This window comes from Salminus brasiliensis, chromosome 22 (assembly GCF_030463535.1).
Source record: "Salminus brasiliensis chromosome 22, fSalBra1.hap2, whole genome shotgun sequence".
Classification (NCBI taxonomy): Eukaryota; Metazoa; Chordata; class Actinopteri; order Characiformes; family Bryconidae; genus Salminus; species Salminus brasiliensis.
In genome coordinates, this window is record NC_132899.1 from 17423540 (window position 1) to 17442492 (window position 18953).

Consider the following 18953-nt stretch of genomic DNA (forward strand, 5'->3'; position numbering starts at 1 on the left):
GATTTCCTGATACTTGATTGAATCCATCTTGCCCTCCACACGCTGCAGGTTTTCAGTGCCAGGGGAAGCAAAGCAGCTCCAGAGCATCACCGAGCCACCACCATGCTTTACTATAGGCTATTTGTTCTTTTTAGCGTATGCTTCATTCATCCTCCAGTGCTTGTGGGTATCTGGAGTACCTACCAACATGCAAACTGTGAAGTAAGATGACCCAGTGAGATTTTGTGGGCTGCCTATTTTTTTTAAAAACATGGAATTTAAGATTTGACTTGACCTTTCCTACCTCAGAGGGGACACATTGGAGTTCTACTGCCCCCTCTCTGAGTACTTGAAATGCACCTCAGCAGTAAAAGGAGCATGCAGTGGCTCATTACCACATACTTGAACACGTAGTTAAACTGGACATTCTGAACAGGGCTGTTTAGCCTGTTCAGAATATAGACATTTTATATACCCCCCCCCCCACACACACACACACATGCACACATATTTGGACCCCAAGGCCATCACCATAGTCCTTATATCAACAATACTTTTACATATCAAACATGTACTGTTAACAATTACACTTTGTTCAAAATGATATATTTTAATGCAATCGAACATGAAGAAGAAACAGAGACATGTATTTTATTATATCATCAATTCTAAAGAATGAATGAATAAATAAACTGAGTTGTTTGTTTGTTCTTTCTTTAAAATAATGGTAAACTAAACCATTATTGTTTCATCTACTTTAAGACCATACCTAAACTTGTCTGGTCTCTAATGATCTTGACTACAGGGTATTGACAACTATTGACTTGAATAGTTTACAAGTTCGAATTATAAATAGACTCTCAAAGTGTTCACATAAATTCATGTTTTAGAGGTAAAACACACACAATTTACAGTTGTTCGTGTCTGGGATCTGAGATCAGGATATGCTTATGTTTGGTTTGGCTCTGATCACAACTTTCTGTATCCTTAAAGCACTGCCCATCCTTAATTTATTCCCAAACACTAAAGAGTTTGGAATAAAGGGCCTTTCCTTGTGTGTGTGTGTGTGTGTGTGTGTGTGATTATCATGGTACACCAAGTGTTTTGCTTGTTTCACAATCAGCCATCGCTTGTAACTCATCAACGTTAACTTCCTTTCTGCAGTGACGCCACCCTTTTGGAGATCAGATATGAAAGATCTCAGAAAGCAGAAGGGCGTCTTACTTCAACAAACAAGAAAACACAGTTTTAAAGCATTGCCTGATTCATGATGGACAAAATTCATGATAATTCCTCTTAGTTGACAAAATGTAAGTTTGCTGAGTTAGCCATAAAATATATCAGTTCAGCTGGTAGGATTGTTGTGCCCTGTTCAACAAATACCTTACGTCAGCAACCTGAAGCCTGTATTGCTGTATCGGAGTGTCTCTGTTTTGTATGGTTGGAGATATCCTCCATAGGTGTTTCTTATCTTATTAAACTGACGCCCTTATTTACAGAGGCATGTGAAATGTGCAAGCAGTGAATGACACATCTACACATTGTGTACATTACCTCAAGACAACAGCTGTATCTTAATACAGTAAGAGCAGTAAGGGGTTCAAACGTCTGACGTTCAGTTTGCATCAACAGGCTGCATAAATACATCAGTCAAAGAAGAGAAATATTAGCTCATCCCAGGGGTATCAGAAGGGCCTCCATCAGTCCAGAGAACACAGTTTCACATCTCTACAACCCAATGCTGAAGGGCTTTATACCCTTCTAGCTGATTCTTGTTTTTATGAAATGTTACCTTAAGCTCTTCTGCAGCTGCTCCAGAGTTTCCCTTTCTCCTGGTAATGCTTTTCTATAGAGGTCATACCTCTGTATCTTTAGTGAAAGCACCTTAAAGTCTTTGAGGCCCTGTCCCACTACTCACACTCTGCCTGCTAGATGCCTGCTAGATGTGCAAGATAGAAGGGTGTCCCATTCCTTTAAATTTCCTCAACGAATGTACTAATGAGCACTCCTCTTGTAAGTGTGCATCAGATTACACTTTCATGAAGGAAATTACCCATGTTCCACTGCAATCCAGTGATGTTCCTCACATAAACCAACTGAAAAAGTGAGAAAAAGAAATTTATCTAGTTTGATTAACATTTTTATTATTCTTAAAATTGTTCTCATTTTAGCAGCAGCAACTGGTAAATCTAGTGTTGTGGCAACTGCGGAATTTGACATTTGAGCAGCAGTGTTGTATACGGGTGAAGGGCCATGAGGCGAAGTGTGTCCTATTCCTGCTCTAAACTCTCTAAACGCATTGAACGCTAACACCCCTTTTACCTGCCCTTCAAAAACTTAAAAAAGTGCACTTTCAGGAGAGACTTACGGCTTATGGTTACAATTAGGACAGAGCCTGAGTTGACTATTTAGAAGGGGTGTCTGGAAAGTCCATGTTAGCCTCTGTCCCCCCCTGCAGGCTGTAGTTTCTGTAGGAGTGCCAGGCCATGTTCAATGACTCACACATTTTTGAGCTTGTTTTTACTCTCTAAGGAGTGTAAGGATGCATCATTGCACTGAATGTTTGTACCAATTACTGTATTTATTTTAGAATATAAAACTGATTACAAAAATATATATTTATTATCAATCATTAGCGCAATCCAAAACATTCAAGCTTATTTTAGGATTCAGGATGTTTCCAAACAACAAAATCTGTCTATATTACACTACTGAAGTTAATTGATTCTTAAGTTAAATTTGTAAATCATATTTATCTTTTGTAAAATAATTCTGAAACAAAATAATAAACAAATCAGATCAAATCATGGTGAAATAGGGAATTTGATGATACACTGAATAGTTTCCTAAAGCAAGGTTCTAAAACAGTTACAACTAGTAATTAAGACTGATTTGTTTAGAGAAAAAGCAGTTTCACTATTTCCACAGCATTGGCAGTCATGTGGTCAGGCTCGTCCATTAGTCTGCCGGTCTGTCTGGTGCAGTGGTACAGCTTCCTGCCTGCACTGCAGTTTACACTGCACCACCTCATGAATACTGTCCCTTCATTTTGGCTCCTGGACAGCAGCCAGTTCAGGAGAGGTTACCTATAATAGATTATTCTGCTCCTTTCGGCTATTTCTAGACGGGAAGGGACACATGAGAGCTCTGGCCTTGCTGGAGTGAGACGAAGCCAAGCACCAAAGGTTAGGAAACTTTCTGCTGAATTCAGGTTACCAAATCCTAGACCTGTTAACATTTTGCAGAGGATAATCGTCACCAGTTTCGCTTGCTTAGTTATATGTGCTGTAGTAAAATTGTAATGAATTTATACCTTTTTTGTATTTGTTTTGTGAAAAAGACTTTTGCTCAATAAATTAAAAATGCTCAAGTGAAAACATTTTTCAGTTTTTTAAACACAAATGAATCTTTTCTAGAAAACATAAAAAAGCAGAAAGCTCAGTATTATGATACTAAGCTTAAGTAAAAGTTACAGTTAGATTTAGGTGTAGGTTACTGAAATTAGGTAGAGGGTAATGTTTAGTTGTAGATTACTGAAATTAGGGTTAAGTGTGAAGTTAATTTAAGAACAGGTTTAGGTGTAGTTTTGTGAGGTTAAGTTTAGGGTTAGGTTTAGGTTTAGGTGTGTGAGGTTAAGTTCAGGGTTAGGTTTAGGTTTAGGTGTGTGAGGTTAAGTTCAGGGTTAGGTTTAGGTGTAGGTTTGTGAGGATAAGTTTAGGGTTAGGTTTAGGTTTAGGTGTGTGAGGTTAAGTTCAGGGTTAGGTTTAGGTTTAGGTGTGTGAGGTTAAGTTCAGGGTTAGGTTTAGGTGTAGGTTTGTGAGGATAATTTAAGGATAGGTTCAGGTTTAGGTTTGTAAGGGTAATTTAAGGATAGGTTTAGGTTTAGGTTTGTAAGGGTAATTTAAGGATAGGTTTAGGTGTAGGTTTGTGAGGGTAATTTAAGAACAGGTTTAGGTGTAGGTTTGTGAGGGTAATTAAAGGATAGGTTTAAGTGTAGGTTTGTGAGGTTAAGTTCAGGGTTAGGTTTAGGTGTAGGTGTGTGAGGGTAATTTAAGGATAGGTTTAGGTGTAGGTTTGTGAGGTTAAGTTCAGGGTTAGGTTTAGGTGTAGGTTTGTAAGGGTAATTTAAGAATAGGTTTAAGTGTAGGTTTGTGAGATTAAGTTCAGGGTTAGGTTTAGGTGTAGGTTTGTGAGGGTAATTTAAGGATAGGTTTAGGTGTAGGTTTGTGAGATTAAGTTCAGGGTTAGGTTTAGTTGTAGGTTTGTGAGGGTAATTTAAGGATAGGTTTAGGTGTGGGTTTGTAAGGGTAATTTAAGGATAGGTTTAGGTGTAGGTTTGTGAGATTAAGTTCAGGGTTAGGTTTAGGTGTAGGTTTGTGAGGGTAATTTAAGGATAGGTTTAGGTGTAGGTTTGTGAGATTCATTTAAGGATAGGTTTAGGTGTAGGTTTGTAAGGGTAATTTAAGGATAGGTTTAGGTGTAGGTTTGTGAGATTAAGTTCAGGGTTAGGTTTAGGTGTAGGTTTGTGAGGGTAATTTAAGGATAGGTTTAGGTGTAGGTTTGTGAGATTAAGTTCAGGGTTAGGTTTAGTTGTAGGTTTGTGAGGGTAATTTAAGGATAGGTTTAGGTGTAGGTTTGTAAGGGTAATTTAAGGATAGGTTTAGGTGTAGGTTTGTGAGATTAAGTTCAGGGTTAGGTTTAGGTGTAGGTTTGTGAGGGTAATTTAAGGATAGGTTTAGGTGTAGGTTTGTGAGATTCATTTAAGGATAGGTTTAGGTGTAGGTTTGTAAGGGTAATTTAAGGATAGGTTTAGGTGTAGGTTTGTGAGATTAAGTTCAGGGTTAGGTTTAGGTGTAGGTTTGTGAGGGTAATTTAAGGATAGGTTTAGGTGTAGGTTTGTGAGATTAAGTTCAGGGTTAGGTTTTGGTGTAGGTTTGTGAGGGTAATTTAAGGATAGGTTTAGGTGTAGGTTTGTGAGATTAAGTTCAGGGTTAGGTTTAGGTGTAGGTTTGTGAGGGTAATTTAAGGATAGGTTTAGGTGTAGGTTTGTGAGATTCATTTAAGGATAGGTTTAGGTGTAGGTTTGTAAGGGTAATTTAAGGATAGGTTTAGGTGTAGGTTTGTGAGATTAAGTTCAGGGTTAGGTTTAGGTGTAGGTTTGTGAGGGTAATTTAAGGATAGGTTTAGGTGTAGGTTTGTGAGATTAAGTTCAGGGTTAGGTTTTGGTGTAGGTTTGTGAGGGTAATTTAAGGATAGGTTTAGGTGTAGGTTTGTAAGGGTAATTTAAGGATAGGTTTAGGTGTAGGTTTGTGAGATTAAGTTCAGGGTTAGGTTTAGGTGTAGGTTTGTAAGGGTAATTTAAGGATAGGTTTAGGTGTAGGTTTGTGAGGGTAATTTAGGAACATGTTTAGGTGTATGTTTGTAAGGTCACGTTTAGGGTTAGGTTTAGGTGTAAGTTCTAAGGGAAATTTAAGGATAGGCTTAGGTGTAGGTTTGTGAGATTAAGTTTAGGGTTAGGTTTAGGTGTGTGAGGTTAAGTTCAGGGTTAGGTTTAGGTGTAAGTGTGTGAGGGTAATTTAAGGATAGGTTTAGGTGTAGGTTTGTGAGGGTAATTTAAGGACAGGTTTGGGTTTGTAAGGTCATGTTTAGGGTTAGGCTTAGGTTTAGGTGTGTGAATGTTAAGTTCAGGATTAGCTTTAGGTGTGTGAGGTTAAGTTCAGGGTTAGGTTTAGGTGTAGGTTTGTGAGATTAAGTTCAGGGTTAGGTTTAGGTGTAGGTTTGTGAGATTCATTTAAGAATAGGTTTAGGTGTAGGTTTGTAAGGGTAATTTAAGGATAGGTTTAGGTGTAGGTTTGTGAGGGTAATTTAAGAACAGGTTTAGGTGTAGGTTTGTGAGGGTAATTTAAGAACAGGTTTAGGTTTAGGTTTGTAAGGGTAATTTAGGAACAGGTTTAGGTGTATGTTTGTAAGGTCACATTTAGGGTTAGGTTTAGGTGTAAGTTTTAAGGGTAATTTAAGGATAGGCTCAGGTGTAGGTTTGTGAGGTTAAGTGTAGGGTTAGGGTTAGGTGTAGGTTTGTGAGGTTAAGTGTAGGGTTAGGGTTAGGTGTAGGTTTGTGTGGTTAAGTTTAGGGTTAGGTTTAAGTGTAGGTTTGTGAGATTAAGTTCAGGGTTAGGTTTTGGTGTAGGTTACTGAGGTTAATTTAGGGATAATTTTAGGTGTAGGTTACTGAGGTTAATTTAGGGATAATTTTAGGTGTAGGTTACTGAGGTTAATTTAAGAATATGTTTAGGTGTGGGTTTGTAAGGTTCAGTTCAGGGTTAGGTGTAGGTTTGGAAGGTTAAGTTTAGGTGTAGGATACTATGGTTATGTTTAATTTTAGTTTTAGTTTATAGTTAAAATTTGGGATAGTAGAATTAAGGTTAGGGTTGGGTTTCATTAAAAACTGCAACATAAGTGAATGTAAAAAAATCGCAGGTAATTTGGAACATGTCTATGGGTCTATTCACATCTTAAAATGGTCAAAAAATGTTTTTTTTTTTGGATAATAGGCACAGTACTGCGATTAGGGAAACTCCAGACCTAGGACTGTAAAACACTTCATTAAAACACTTAATATAATTGCCACAAGGGGGGGCTATGAGTCCAAATTAGAAAGTGCTAGGGCTAGGACGGTGTATGATGTGTTGATGGAGCAGAAAAAAACATGAATTGTTGAGGTCAAAAATTGAGATTGTAAAATGATTTATCTCAACCAGATGCTTACATTACGTGCTCCAGATATGGAATGGTATGAAACACTAAAAAAATGTTTTTTTTTTTTTCCATAACTCATAAAACAATCCATGCTTTGACATGCTGCTATCTGTGGAGTTATGGCCTTGCATAGTGCGTCAAGATAACTTTACACATATTATCTTTACCTGGATGGAGCCTTTACCTTTTTTATCCTTTATCTCAATATGTGAAAGCAGAAAGTAGTCATTGCTCAGACAAAATGGGGGTGGGGGGTGTCCGTTTATCCATCCACCTTTTAATCCACTTCTTCCTGGACAGGGTCGTGGCGGGTCTGAAGCCTACCTGCAATCACTGGGTGCAAGGCAGGAATATGATCTAGACAAGGTGCCAATCCATTACAGGGTGCCACACACTTCCTTTTACTTTACATGTTCAAACCTAGGGGCAATTTATCATAGCCAAATTACATAACATATATTTTTGAGCGGTGAGAGGAAATCGGAATGCCTGGAGGAAACCCACATGAGCACAGGGAAAACACCAACACCAAACTCCTCATAGACAGACCCAGGGTGAAGATCAAACCCACAACCCCAGGCCCATGGCAGTGGCATGATGGCCCAAATGTGTGTGTTTTTTTTTTTTTAAAAGGCCAAAGAACTTATGCTAGCTTATCACTGCATAAAACTAGTACTAGTGCTATCTACTACCTCCCTGTAATGAGTTTACTGTCATGCCTATTCTGCTGCATGTAAAAGCTTCTTCAAGTAACATCCACCTGGCCCTGCCTTTGTTTCTTTATGATTGATTTTGATGATGGTTTAATTCTGCACTGATTTGACTTGACAAACCAATATATGTAACACCAGGGATCTCCCGAATGTCTTCTTTTCAGGGAACACTCGCTTTTCTTTCAGTTTCATTCAGCTCAGATCAGAGCATGCTTCCAGTCGTCCTGTCAGACTCTAGATTGGCCGGCCTCTTTGCATTGGCTGTAGTCATGGCACAGTTTGTCAGACAGGAAGCTAACAACGGTCAGCTCTTTTTGCCTTGTGCCAGAATCAACATTCAGGGGCCAGTCCAGTTGCTTTTGCTGTCAGCTGGCTGCTTTTGTTGGACATGCCGAGCGCTCGTGCAGTTCTCATACTGAACCGCACTGCTCGGCTAAGCCTTGTGACAGGGATCCCTCTTCCAGTCTGGCCTGATTTGTTTTCATGAATTGCATATGAAGATGTTACAATGGCACATGCTCCTCACACAGCTCCATCATTTGTCAGGGTGCAAGTTGTGCAAGAGGTGGCCTATAGTGTTTGTGTGTGTGTGTGTGTGTGTGTGTGTGTGTGTGTGTGTGTGTGTGTGTGTGTGTGTGTATGTGTGTGTGTGCGCACGCTTCCAGGGTGTTTTTTTTAATGCATGTCATGGATTTGGACCACATGCAGCACATACATGCAACCACATGTGTTTCAGGTTGAGATGAAGTGCAGTTTCTTGGCCTTACACAGCTTTCAAACACAACCATGCCAGTTCTTCTCACACTGTAGTCATGACCAGAGGGCGAGTTAGAGTTAGAGAGAGAGGGAGAGAAAGAGAGAGAGAAAATGAGCATGAGTGAAAATGAAACAGAGAGAAATAAGGAGAGTCAGGGAAAGACAGAGAGAGAGAGAGTGAGTAAAGTACAGAGAGACCGGGAAAGAGAGAAGAAGTGGAAGAGAAAAGGAGAAAGTGGGGGAGAGGAACAGAGAGAGAAAGAAAGTGGAAAAGAAAAGGATGAGAGTGCAAGAAAAGAGTGAGAGTGTGAAGTGAGAGTGAGAGAACAGTACAGAGAGACCAAGTAAAAGAGAAGCAGAGGGAGAGAAAGATGGGGAGGCAGAGAGGGAGGAAGGGAAATATAGAAAGAGAGAGAGAGAGAGAGAGAGAGAGAGAGAGAGAGAGAGAGAGAGAGAGAATGAGATAGAATAAGATAGAGAGTGTGAGAGAGAGTGGGGAGGAGAGAGGTGAGAAAATGAGAGAAAGAGAGAGAGAAAGAGAGGAAAGAGAGAAAGAGGGAAAGTAAAAAGACAAAAGGAATGATGGAAAGGGAGGGAAAGGGAGTGGGGAGGGAAAAAGCACGGATAGAGGAAGAAAGGTAAGGAGAGAGAGAGGAAGAGAGAAGGAAGGAATGAGGTGAAGTGAAGGACAGATAGAAGAAGAAGGGAAAGAGCAAGGAGAAAGAAGAAGAGTAAAGGAGAAAGAGACAGATAGAAGAAGAGAGGGAGAGAGGGAGACAGAAAGAGAAGCAGAGAGGGAGAGAAAATGAGAGAGATAGAAAGAGGTGAGGAAGAGTAAAGGAGAGAAAAATGAGAGAATTAGAGTAAAGGAGAGACAGAAAGCGAAGGAAATAGGCAGAGTGAAAGAGAGAGACGAAGAGTAAAAAAGGAGAGTAAAGAAGAAATTAAGACAGTATAAAAATGAGAGATGAAGAGTAAAGAAGAAAGACAGAAAGAGAATGAGAGAGGGAGAGTAAATGATACAATAGGAAAGAAAAAGAGATAGAGAGAAGGAATGTGAGACAGTGAAAGAGAGAGAAAGAAGAAAAGTGAAAGAAAGAGAAAGTAAAATAGGGAGAGAGAGATAAAGAATGATGAGAAAAGTAAGAAAGAGTGAAGTACAGACAGAAGGAGAGAAACAAAGGGTGAGAAGAAAAATAAGGGAGGCTGAGAAGGAATGAAGAAAAGTGAAGGTGAGAGAGGAGAACAGGAAAGTAGAGAGATAGAGAGAGAAGAGAGTAAGAGAGAGAGAAAGTGAGAGAGAGAGATCCCAGATGGCTTTGGCTTCACTGCTGTCTCTGTTAGATGGGAGCGTCTGGAAAAGTCATTCCTGCCGACAGGTCCACCTCACGGGGCACTTAAGCTGGGTCCAGGCTTTGCAGAGCCAGCAGGAGGACACTGCATGCTGTAAACCCCTCTGAGGAATAACCCACGCCTTACTTCAGCTGATTTATCTCCTCTTCCGCTCTGCCCTTTCCTCAGGACTGCTACATCACTGCCCGAGAAACACTTAACATACATGCATGCTCACACAGCAAAATCCCCAGCGCTGAAGTAACTCTCACTGTGTCCATCTGTGTCCAGCTGCACTTCAATGAGCATTGCAGTCCAACTCTGGGGATTTTGCTGTATTGACGAGATGCAATTTACACAGGGTGTAACTCTGAAAAGATGACAAAAGAAAAGAAGGAGCCCTGGGGCATCTCTTTGGGACATGCTCTTATACTTTAGTCAAAAAGAGCTGGGTTAGATCAGATGCACATATCTCATATTCTGATGTTCGGTTTTTCATAAAAAAAGATGTAGCAACATCTGGTTAAAAAGTACCTTTATTGCACCAGTAAAAAGTATTTGTTCAAACCCAAGAAGGAGGGGAACAGCCTTGAACACTATTAGTGGGTCAGTGGATTACATCCCTTGGGAAGAGCTTGTGTTCCCATTAAATTAATATGGTGGCACATATTTACCTCAGATTTGAACAAAGGTCCTTGGCTGCACAAAGTTTGAGAATGGCTGCTTCAAATACATTTGTGATGACGAAAACATTTCAGTATAACACTACTGATTTAGCTCACCCCAGTGTGCTTTACATTCAGTAGCAGACATGAATATTAAGCAATGTGGTGCTTTATCAAGAACAAAAGACAACAAATAAATACTGTAGAATATTTCCGTAAACTGAGTTCCATAACTACATTGAAAAGATAAATGTTTCGGGACACCTGCTCGTTCATTGTTTCTTCTGGGGGAAAAAAATGGAACATTGCTGTGAAGATTTCTTTGCATTTCGCGACAAGAGCATTAGAAAGGTCAGGATGTTGGATAATCACCACCCCACCTCAACCCCAACTCATCCCAAAAGTAGTGGATGGAGCTCAAGCATTCCAGAAAACACAGTTACACTGCTCCCCAGCCCAATTCTGGTGGGGTTTATAGTCAATGCCTGGCATTAGGCATGGTGCCATTTGTTATTGTCAGTTCCTAATGTTATCCAGCTCTAACAGAGCCAAGCAGGCCTAGCTACAACAGTGTAGCTAAAACAAGAAAGCCAGAGGGTAGCACAGACATGAGGGCTCTTAGAGATGGCAGTGCCCCTCTACTCCACCGTCAACAAATCTGAGTAAGCATGTGAAAGTAACAGGGTGCCATCTACAAGTGACGAGATTGTGGTCCAGAAGAACCCATCTGGAAGTGCGGAGAAGAAAAACTCAACTACTGTTAATGGTCTGTGGACTTCTGTGAAGGCTGTACAAAGCGCAGGTCATTTAAAGAAACTTGACAATCCAGTGTGATGTGGTCATCAAGGCCAGAGGAGGGCTTACAACATACTAATGACCAGTCTTAGTTGTCTGTTTACATTCATTTTTGGGTTATTTATAATGATTAAAAAAACAATGTTTGAGAAATTTCTTTGACTGCTAGTCAGCCTTTTCATACAGATCCCCAGATATAAAACACATTTCTGATCCTTAGAGATGCCTAATAAGAGTTTAAAGCATTCCGATTTCCCCATCCTCAAAGGGCTGATGCATTACGATAGTTCCATGAAGTTACAGGCATATGGAGCCAGATCATATACTGGCTCCTTAATTCTGTCTGCCGTTGCCCTTCAGCACTTTTCCTTGTGTTTTCAGAAGAGGATCAATCATCCATCACACTGTCAGTATAGGGACAGATGACTGGCATTGCTGCATAAACGTAATGGTGTGTATGAAATGTGCTAAACATTGGGCAAGTTTATTGAAAAGGTAATGTCATCCTGATGCATCCTCAAACATACATCATCAGCTTGTCAATTGTTTATTTCTAAATCGCTACTGAAAACCAATGTCCCAACTAATATGTAGCAAAGTTAATGCTTGGCCACTGTTCTAACTTAGAGCTTAGAGACCAGCACGTACAAGAGAACTGCACCAGACTTGTTGGCTGGTTTATGCAGAGGTCAGGTTTATGTCTTTGAATAAGTGGTTTGTGCTGACACCAAGCACATACAGCAGGAGCATGTCACCTTTTCAGATGATTTACACCTTTATTTGTAAATGGCTCAAATAAGCATGGTTTTTCCATGTGTTAAGCCAAGGTCCTAATTAGGTTTTTGGGACCAGAGTGCAGAACGCAGCTGCTTTAAATCACCAACAAACTACCTTATTTCCGAAAAAGTGAACTTTGCATACATATGCTACTTTTTTATGTGTTTTATGAGTTGTTTGGTCTGCTTAGCATTATGGTATGTGCAAAAAGGAGTCAAAACACTGTAAACAATTACAGTCAGAATAAATTAGGTAATTACACAGCACTTTTAAGTTAGCTCAACTTAGCTTAGTCAAAAGTTCTTCTGCATCTCATTTAGGTCAACAATTTTGCCTTATTTTCATTCACAATTCCCATATGAAGTGTACCGTTCTCCCCTTATCACAAGATCTCCACAGACTGTGGAACTCCTGGCCATAAAATCCTGAGGCACTGCTGGAATTTGAACAAATAATCTCCTGTCTGTTGATAATGTGCAGTTAGACAGTTCTTGGACACTAGAATGTACATGGTTTCACAGCTCCAGAGGGGCAAACTACCTGATCATCACACGATCATAAATTTGAACCCCGACAGGGCTGCAGTCCACCATGGTCAGAAGTCAGAGAGTAGGAGTCAGCCATTGGAACGATAGGGAGAATTCTATCCTACAGACAGAAACTAGCAATAAATAAGTTGAGACAGCAAGGGAACCTAAGTAGAAAACCAACAACATACTTGATTTACCAGCAGCACTTTTTTGTTCTCAAATATGCTAAACTTAACTTGTTGACCTTAGTGAGACGCATAAACTTTAAGATCAACATTGTTGTTGTTTTTTTAAGACTAAATTGAAGACTCTAGTTGGACAAAATTAGAATTTCCACAATTAAACAAAAACAAAAAAAGTATTTAGAGTTAAGTATATATATATATATATATATATATATATATATATATATATATATATATATATATATATATATATTGTATTCGAAAGTTTACAAAATAAACAATATGACTTATATAACAAAGATGACAATTTGGTGTTACCAAATTGAGCTCAATCAATCTAGCTGATTGTGCAAGGTAGTCCTCCTCTCTAAAGTAGCATAACTTTTTAGTCGCATTTCACAGTTTAGTTAACTTTACTAGCTGACTAAATTCTCCACACTGTAGTTTATTACTTTAATAAGCATGTTCTTCATATTTAACACATAACACCATATTTGTGTACAACATTGAGTCATTAAAACAGTAGTTACAATCGAATAATCTGCTAATGCTAACCATACACTAGAAGACTCACAGTGTTTAGTAACAGAACATGACTTTGCAAAGACTGCAACTAGATTCCTCTTGATATTATTTTCCATCATGCTTCTGGTTGAATTTACAAGAAAAGAAACTGTTAAACAATGAAGCAGAAACAGAGGCAGCTTTGGCTCTTGTGTGTACACTTGCTTGTTCAGAAAGAAATGCCCCCCAAAAAAGGAAGAAAAAAAAGACAGAGATGTTTCTGTTGCTGCTTAGCTTCTTCCTGTTTGATGGAGAGAGCTTACCTATAGGTTATTCTGTCATGTTGGATATATCATATTTACAAGCTGATTGCACATGAACGCTACCACAAACTCTTTCCAAGTTATAGCTGGTTATGTGTTACTTATTTAGCAGCAACAATGCAATATTTAGCACTGCAGTCTGGTTTTTAATGGTTTACTCTCATCCACATATTTGTTTGCAGTAATTGTAAATATACTTGCCTTCTGCTGGCAACAGAAAACCAAAAAAAAGGCAGAGGCCCCACCCCTCAAATTCATGCATGTGCATGTGCGGGCACCTGCCTCGCCCAACATCGCTACCGTGGCATTTGTGTGCCAGTCGCCAGCCTTCTTCAACAATGCAACATGCTTGTCGCCGACCTTATCCAACATTGCTACCACAGCCTTTACATGCCAGTTGCTGGCCTCTTACAACATCGCTACCGCGTCTTTAGCACGCCAGCCCATTGTGCTAGCAAAAATCTTTTTTAGGTCTTTGTGGCCAAATGTTGGCCATTTGTTGTACGATAAAATACCATAGTATAATGTTAGAGAGTGCATGGCAAAGAATTTTGCCTCAGCTAGGTGAGCATTAGCATTAGCATTAGCATTAACTGTTGCCACAATTGCTGGTGCTAAGCAAAGTTTGTAATTATCTATTACAATTATTCAAAAATGGGACAAACCGATACTGACCTTTTTCTGAAACAGCAAAAATGAGTTAATGTTGCCCACCTATTGACCAGGAATAGAGCAGCATCACTAATCTCTTTTCATTCCTCTCAGCTCTCTGAGGTCTCTCCACAGTCCACCTCGCGTACCCTTGCCTGATTTAATAACTTTCTGTTCAGCTTTTTTGCATCAGATCTTTTCCATTTTGGCTGTTTCTCAGCCATCTCACCTTGACAATGTGTGTAGTTCAGTACATAGCTAGTTAGCAATCGGCTGGGGTACTGTTTTGTGGCTCGACCAGAGCCACTGTGTTTGTTTCCTATTTACAAAGCCAGGGCTGAGTAGGAACACCAGACCTTTTTCCAGCATACAAACAGACCGGAAAGCTGGCGAACCATGAGGTAAACATTCACTGAATTTGACAAAAAGTGCATTTCATTGAAATATACAGCATCTTTAATTACCAGAGTTTGTACCAGCACTGCTCATTGTAATGTCTTCCTCTTCACTGAACCTCTTTGCATCCAAAATTAAACTACAGACAATGAGGCTCTGCATATTCTTCATGATTAGAGCATCAATAAACAAGGATTAGAACCAAAAACAAAAGCCAGAAATAAACAATAAATAAAGAAAGATCTTTGTGGGAAAGTAGGAAGAAGACAACATCCAGCTGTTACAAACAGATGGTTAGGATGGGTTCAAACTGTTGGTCAGCTGGTTTATCGTGCAGAATGGAGTGAGTACTAGTTGCTTCTCATTTCATGTGGTAGATGTTTGCAAAAAGGCACTGCACTATTGTTGGGTCTCCAATGAAAGGTAATGAACGCGATTCTACTCACTCATTCCAGAGACCTGATTCTCTCCTTTTTTCTCTCTCCACATCCTCAAATGCTCCCAGAGCTTAGTCCTGCTGTCTGTAGAAGTGTGATTAATGGTTGTAATTAAGTATGATTGCTCCTTATTTTTCTGCTTTTCGTAAATAGTTCAGAGCGCATGCATTTATATCTGCAGCTCAGCAAAAGTGTTTGACATTTCTGGGTCAGCAACTTGTCCAGCTGGCAGAGTGGTATGAGTACATTTGCGCAACCTGAACTGTGAAAATGCAGGAATGTCTCTTTAGGAGCACTTCACCATATCGTAAACATGCTGATGAGGGAGTAAATTCGAGAGTTTGATTAATCACTTAATGACTGGGGAGTGCCATCAGTTCCTCTTTCTCTACGGGTGCGTTCGAAGCAAGCTGTTCGTTTTGGCTGTGGCACGGCCATGGGTGCCATGATTACTGAGTCTCTTTTATCCAATATGAAGGGCCCGTTCTGTGGTCATGTGGTCACATAGCAGCATAAACATCTTTGCAGGAAAACAGAAGGCCTACGCAGGAAAACGTGCTGTTTGGAGGCCAATGACTGCCAAGCCTAACATGACCAATTAGCAAATGTTCATGGTTAGATCATCGTTGGCATACAGTCACTGGGCTGTGGGATCCCATTAAAGAAACATCTTGACTCCTCGCTGTGGGATATTTTTCGGCCACATAAAACCAGGACAAAAAATGCACGCATTGTGTGAGCTGCAGCCAGGTGATGAGGTCACTACATTGCAAAGGGACATCGAAATGTCACATGCAATTCGGTTGCTTACTTATGTAATAAAGGAGGAGGTTCTGCTGTGTTTAGGGTCTTAGCAGAGGAGCTGGTAGCACATAAACCTCAACCTTAGTTTTAATTTCAGGAAAAATCTTTTTTTATGACCACATGTCCCCATTGTGCCATAGCAGAGACGTTGAGCTGGTGTTACTGCAGAGCTCCGAGGAGACTCGTTGAAATGGAAAACATTTTCTTTTCCACTCAGCTCGGCCTCCGAAGGCTTGTCCCAACGCGGTCCAACAAATTGATTGAAAGAAATATATTAGTAGGTGACCTTTACTCACAGAAGGGGTTTACTGTTCGCTTTTTATTGGTCTTTGAAGAGATCAAACCATGGAGATTATCCTAGTCGTTAAGTTCTGAAGAAGCACTCGAAGTTTTTCTGACTCAGTCTCTTCAGCATGGGTCATTACTCTCATGATCTCTCCCCTCATTGGAACACAAATGGAATTTCAGCACAAAATATAAAAACACATGATGGGAGAATGGATAGCTCATTGCTCTTTGGATGCACCACTGATTTAGTTTAACATCAGAGTTTGAGACAACAGTAAATGGTGGTTCTGGATTGCACAAATCTGGGGCTGATTTCTGAGAGAAATGTCTCCGAAATGTCAACTGAAATGTCAACCTGAAATCCTAATGGATAAAGTTTTGTCCCAACCACAATTATATATAACCCCTTATCTCACTATGAATTACATCAGAAATTTTCAGTGTATGTAGCCTGTGTCATTGCTGGTTAGGCGAGACACCGAGGGATGAACACTCACAGAGATGGATCCAATGCAAGTACTTTAATAACACAAGGGGGAAGAAATACACAGTACAAACGAAAGCAAGCAAAGCCGCAATTAAAGGCCTCTAAACTTACAATTCTCATCTACGAGCTCTGTAGCCCAGCTCCTTAAGTACCCCCAGCCTCAGGTGAACCACATTAAGGGAAACAAAGCTTGATAAACTAGGAAAACTTGGAACACGTGTGAACACAAACAAACTGGACCAAACACGTGCGTATGAACAAAACACTGAACCGATACAGGGAATCAAACTTGAACGGAAACACAACAACAAAAGTCCTTGAGGGAGCCTGTGGGCCGCTCAAGCTGACACTTAGAGGAAATGAGCCCATGTGCAGCATGCTAAAGACGTTGTGCTAGCAGACATTGCCATGCATTAACTGAACTGATTGCATTTCTAATATAATATTTACATAGTTGGTGGTTGTCAGTGCAGTCCATCCCATAGGATAGTTTAATGGCTTTTAAAGATGAGCACTTTCATTAGAAGCTCAGCTCAGTTTGTATTTTACACAGACCTAAAGTTTCACATTTAGCTTCGCTAACTGTTCTGATTTAAAAGCATAAATTAAAAAGCTATTCTGTTCAGATCTGTTCCTGAAATAATCTGTTGAATGTAATGTATTGAATGCAAGAAATAAACAGTTTTTTATTTATTTCTTTTTTTAAAATCCTGTTAGGTTCCATTTTAAAATGTTGGTTGTAACCAATTGAAGTTTGAAAACCATGTTTTTAATTATGTGTAAAGTCTAAGTGTGAGAAACCACATTTTACTGTTGCAGCCCCATTCCCTTCTGTTGACACAGAAATGGACAGACTCAATGTAGTGCAAGTGTTTTTGGCTTCTGCCATGGTACACGGATGTGTTTGTAGAGAACGTTGCGTTCCGCAAGCTCACAGGCCTTCAGTTTGGTCATCTTGGGGCACAAATCAAGTGAAACTGACGAAACTTAAGCTCTGTTTTTGAAGATGTCCATTCCAGAAAAAAGGGATTAAATGTAATGGCTTGTTCTGTGCTTTCTCTTCCTCGTCCTCCTTTTCTTTCTGTGTCCCAGTTGCAGTGCTGCGATCCGCACGTTTGCTCTGAAGCAGAGCCCAGACTTGGAAGCAGGAACGTCTGAAATATCTGCCCTTCCTCTGGAGAGGCCCTGTTCAATTTCCTCCTAATGAAAACTGAGGTGGCTGAATTGTTTTCTATCTGCGTTAGGAGATGCCGCTCTGTGTCATTTATACACTGCACAGTCCATTTGCCTGAGGTTTCCCTCTGTGTAACACACTGTTTTGGCCAGGGACAGAAGTACTGTGTTGCAATTAAACTATACAAATGTTTTTTACTCATGCACACAGATACCATTTGTGTTCAATAATATACCCCAGTAGAATATGTCTGCCTTTGAACCTCCGTTTTAAAGATACAGTACTGACCACGGTCTTAAAATGAAGTTTAACATAAGGTTACAGATGACAGTTTTTTTTATCCTGATTATGTAATGCCATTACATGTACTCCATTACTATCCACCCCTGTGTACTACACATATTCTAAATATTAGTACTTATTTGTATTAATTTGAACATTTTAATGTAACTGACTTTATCAATCAGCTTTGAGGCATATTCATGTGGTGCCTGCTGGTGGGAACCTGCTGATAAAGCCAATGCAACTTGAAAGCAGCAATAGAGCAATGTTTAAGAAACTGAGATTGTAAATAGCTGGCCTCATGTTCTTGAACTACTTAACCTTGACTAACAAATCAGTGAAGGCATGATCACTTGACTAAGGCATAAAAGTTAATTAAGGTTAATTATATTCTGAGATATTACACTTGGAAGGTTCAAACAGGCCAGGAGTGCTTTTAAGAAGTACAAAAGCTTTATATGATCCAAAATTATTTATTTTTTAAAAGATTAAATAAAAAATGTTTTTACTTTATTTTAAAGAGTACAATGAAGTATTATGATTATTAATACAGTGCAGAAAGTATGTGATGAATCAATTGATCTGAGTAAACCACCACTGCAATGAAAGTACCCGTACCTTTTAAGAAAAGCTGATAGAAGATATGTAAATCCCAAAACACACTCCTAACAAAAGTTCCTAAAGGGTTATTAGCCATACAGTTATCTTATCGTATAATATAGAACCAATAGATGTAGGCTCTTTTTAAAGGTTTTTTACGCTTATTTGCCAAAAAACACACTGGTTCTTCATTTCCACCTAAACCCTTTTGACAGCCTTTTAGCACTTTCAAAAGTTCATAAAAATGTAAATGTTTGCATGTGTTAGAGGAGAATGAATGTGTATGGTGTGCATGTGTATTAAAACCTTTGTTTTTGTGTTGCCATGTGGCAGGGCTGTTAGATCTAACAAAGCACTTCCTCTTAATTAGCCCTTATTATACTGTTGTGCTAGCTGCATACACATACACACACACACACACATACATGCACACTCTGCTACCACATCAGCCTCTGAATTCCTCAAAGATCACATTGCCACATCTGAAAGCTGTGAAATTTGGGCATTCTTTCAGAGCAG